This window comes from Procambarus clarkii, chromosome 7 (assembly GCF_040958095.1).
Source record: "Procambarus clarkii isolate CNS0578487 chromosome 7, FALCON_Pclarkii_2.0, whole genome shotgun sequence".
NCBI lineage: Eukaryota > Metazoa > Arthropoda > Malacostraca > Decapoda > Cambaridae > Procambarus > Procambarus clarkii.
In genome coordinates, this window is record NC_091156.1 from 54,743,370 (window position 1) to 54,748,094 (window position 4,725).

The following is a 4,725-nucleotide window of genomic DNA, read 5'->3' on the forward strand; positions in this document are numbered from 1 at the left end:
CGGCCTAGCCTGAAAACCTTCTCAATGCTATGCTCAGCCCCTTCCATGTCTAGTGCCTTTAGTACTTCATTCACTGCTGCTTTGTCCTTGTCACTCCACTCTGTCCTATTAGATCCTTCCTGCTCCTTAATACCCACAGCAACCACTGATCTGTTCCTTTCCAGCAGTTGGCTAGTGGAGCGTGCCGCCTCCTGCGAGGTGGCTGCTTTCATGGCCACCTCCATCACTGCAGTCATTACTTCAGAGTTATTTTTTTTTAGTATTTCCGCAAATGTTGCTTTTATTGTGGCATTCTGTGTGTGTGTGTGTGTGTGTGTGTGTGTGTGTGTGTGTGTGTGTGTGTGTTTGTGTGTGTGTGTGTGTGAGAGAGAGTGTGTGTGTGTATGTGTGTTCTCACCTAGTTGTGTCTGCAGGATCGAGCATTGACTCTTGGATCTCGCCTTTCGAGCATCGGTTGTTTACAGCAATGACTCCTGTCCCATTTCCCTATCATACTTGGTTTTAAAATTATGAATAGTATTTGCTTCCACAACCTGTTCCTGAAGTGCATTTCATTTTCCCACTACTCTCACGCTAAAAGAAAACTTTCTAACATCTCTGTGACTCATCTGAGTTTCAAGCTTCCATCCATGTCCCCTCGTTCTGTTACTATTCCGTGTGAATATTTCGTCTATGTCCACTCTGTCAATCCCTCTGAGCATTTTATATGTTCCTATCATGTCCCCCCCTCTCCCGTCTTCTTTCTAGTGTCGTAAGGCACAGTTCCCTCAGGCGCTCCTCATACCCCATCCCTCGTAGCTCTGGGACGAGTCTCGTTGCAAACCTCTGAACCTTTTCCAGTTTCATTATATGCATCTTCAGATGGGGACTCCATGATGAGGCGGCATACTCTAAGGCTGGCCTCACGTAGGCAGTGTAAAGCGCCCTAAATGCCTCCTTACTTAGGTATCTGAATGATGTTCTAACTTTTGCCAGTGAAGAGTACGCTGCTGTTGTTATCCTATTTATATCAAGATAAGATAATCAAGATAAAACAAACATTAGGCTAGAAGTGAGAAAAGAATTGGCATCTAACCCGAAGTTGGTGCAAAACACAGTTGATCGGAGTAAGTCCCTGATAATTTTTGGCTGCAAAGAAAAGGAGATAACATATAGGTCAGAAAGAGCTGTAGAAGAAGCAAAAGAAGTAGATAAAATTGTTGGCCTCGTGGAAGGTCTTACAACCATAGAGAATGTGTGCGACTACAGGAGAACAGGCAGATATGTAAAAGGGAAAGATCGACCTTTGAGGATCACCCTAAATGGTGCCAAACAGATAGAAGAAGTACTAAGGAATGCTAGAAAATTACAAAGTGATGAGGATGGGAAAGTATGGTCGTTAAGACGAGATCTTTCAAAAGAAGATAGAGAGAAGCTGAAACTGAACCTCGCCGAGGCAAAACGTTTAAATGAGAGCAGGAATGAAGAAGAAATCCATTCTTTTTTCTACAAAGTGATAGGGGTAGGCAGACCAGTAAAGTGGTTCATAAAGGCAAACCAACAAAATCATTAGAAAGAGGGGGAGTGAAAAATAAGAAGAGGGGGAACAAGTTCCTGAAGATTGCATACACCAACATTGGTGGAGTAAGATCGAAGATACTGGAGTTAAGTGATGTAATACAGCTGCAGACACCAGACATTGTTGCACTCACGGAGACAAAACTTGAAGATGCTATTTTAAATGAGGTCATATTCCCAAGGGGCTACTCAATTTGGAGACGGGACAGAAAAATTAGGAAAGGCGGTGGCGTTGCTGTGCTGGTGAAAGAACACCTAAAGGTGAACGAAATAATGACTGTCAATCCAGAAGAAGTTGACATAATAGCACTAGAGATCTGCCATGAGGATGATAAACTAATGATCATAAATGCATATAGTCCACCGCCAAGCAGCACATGGTCAAAGGAGGAGCTAGATAGTAAATGAGAAAGTCTTATAACAATAATGAGAGAGATCATAGCGAGAGCGGATAACTATAGATCACGACTGTTGATAGTCGGCGACTTCAACTTGAAATCCATAGACTGGGAAGCATATGAAGCTAAAACAGAAGATTTTTGGACCTGTAAATTTGTAGACCTCATCCTGGAAACATTCTTGTATCAACATGTTAAACAAGCTACGACAATGAGGGAAGGGGACGTTCCCTCCATGCTAGATTTGATATTTACCAGGAAGGAGGAAGAAATATTTGACATTCAGTACCTTCCTTCCTTGGGTAAAAGTGACCATGTCTTTTTGGGAATAAAGTATGCAATGCGTTATAATCTGGAAGAAAATAAGAAGGTTGATGCAATTGAAAAACCTGACATTAGGAGAGGACATTATGGCAACCTTAGAAAAATTTTTAGTGAGTATAATTGGACAGACTTGTTGCTAGGGAAGGAAGTGAATGAGATGTATGTCAAGTTTTGTGAAATATATGATAAAGGCACAAAAAAATTTATACCAAAACAGAGATGCAGAACTAGGAAACAGGATTGGTTCAACAGAAATTGCGAGAGGGCCAGAGACCAAAAGACACAAAAATGGAATTAATACAGGAAAAGGCCAAACCCCCAAACATACCAGCGATACAAAGATGTGAGAAAAACTACACGGATGTGAGGAGAGAGGCAGAATGAAATTTTGAAAAAGGGATTGCAGACAAATGTAAAACAGAACCAGGTCTATTCTATAAATTCATAAACAACAAATTGCAGGTAAAGGATAATATTCAGAGGTTGAAAATGGGAAATAGATTCACGGAAAATGAAAAGGAAATGTGTGAAACATTAAACGAAAAGTTCCAAAGTGTGTTTGTACAAAATGAAATCGTCAGGGAACCAGACACAATAAGAATTCCAGAGAACAACATAGAGCACAGAGAGGTGTCTAGAGACGAAGTGGAAAAAATGCTCAAGGAGCTAATTAAGAACAAAGCAGTTGGTCCAGATGGAGTTTCACCATGGGTTCTGAGAGAATGTGCACCGGAGCTCAGCATTCCACTTCAACTGATTTTTCAGGCATCCTTGTTTACAGGACAATGTAGCTGATGTGTGGAAAACGGCTAACATAGTTCCAATCTACAAAAGTGGAAGCAGGGAAGACCCCCTTAATTATAGACCCCTATCAATGACAAGTGTAATAGTAAAAATATTGGAAAAAATAATTCAAACTAAATGGGTAGAACACCTGGAGAAAAACGATATAATATCAGACAGACAGTATGGTTTTCGATCTGGAAGATCCTGTGTATCGAATTTACTCAGTTTCTATGATCGAGCAACAGAGATATTACAGGTAAGAGATGGTTGGGTTGACTGCATCTATCTGGACCTAAAAAAGGCTTTCGACAGAGTTCCACATAAGAGGTTGTTCTGGAAACTGGTAAATATTGGAGGGGTGACAGGTAAGCTTCTAACATGGACGAAAAATTTTCTGACTGATAAAAAAATGAGGGCAGTGATCAGAGATAGTGTATCGGACTGGAGAAATGTCACAAGTAGAGTACCAAAGGGTTCAGTTCTTGCACCAGTGATGTTTATTGTCTACATAAATGATCTACCAGTTGGTATACAGAATTATTTGAACATGTTTGCTGATGATGCTAAGATAATAGGAAGGATAAGAAACTTAGATGATTGTCATGCCTTTCAAGATGACCTGGACAAAATAAGTATATGGAGCACCACTTGGCAAATGGAATTTAATGTTAATAAATGTCATGTTATGGAATGTGGAATAGGAGAACATAGACCCCACACAACCTATATATTATGTGAGAAATCTTTAAAGAATTCTGACAAAGAAAGAGATCTAGGGGTGGTTCTAGTTAAAAAAAGACTATCACCTGAGGTCCACATAAAGAATATTGTGCGAGGAGCCTATGCCACGCTTTCTAACTTCAGAATTGCTTTTAAATACATGGATGGCAATATACTAAAGAAATTGTTCAAGACTTTTGTTAGGCCGAAGCTAGAATATGCAGCGGTTGTGTGGTGGCCATATCTTAAGAAGTACATCAGCAAACTGGAAAAGGTGCAAAGGCATGCTACTAAGTGGCTCCCAGAACTGAAGGGCAGGAGCTACGAGGAGAGGTTAGAGGCATTAAATATGCCAAAACTAGAATACAGAAGAAAAAGAGGTGATATGATCACTACATACAAAGTAGTAACAGGAATTGATAAAATCGATAGGGAAGATATCCTGAGACCTGGAACTTTAAGAACAAGAGGTCATAGATTTAAACTAGCTGAACACAGATGCCAAAGAAATATAAGAAAATTCACTTTCGCAAACAGAGTGGTAGACGGTTGGAACAACTTAGGTGAAAAGGTGGTGGAGGCCAAGGCCGTCAGTAGTTTCAAAGCGTTATATGACAAAGAGTGCTGGGATGATGGGACACCACGAGCGAAGCTCTCATTCTGTAACTACACTTAGGTAATTACACACACACACACAGCTGCTGCAGAGGAAAAGATCAGTGGTAGCTGGTACTACCTAGTGGTAGTATTAAAGAGCAGGAAGGCTCTAATAGGAAAGAGTGGAATGATAAGGACAAAGCGGCAGTGAATGAAATACTGAAGGCACTAGACATGGAAGGGGCTGAGCATAGCATTGAGAAGGTTTTTAGGCTAGGCTGGTACGAAAAAGACCGAGACCGTGTGTTAAAGGTAGTGTTTGCAAACGAGAACACAAAGGAGA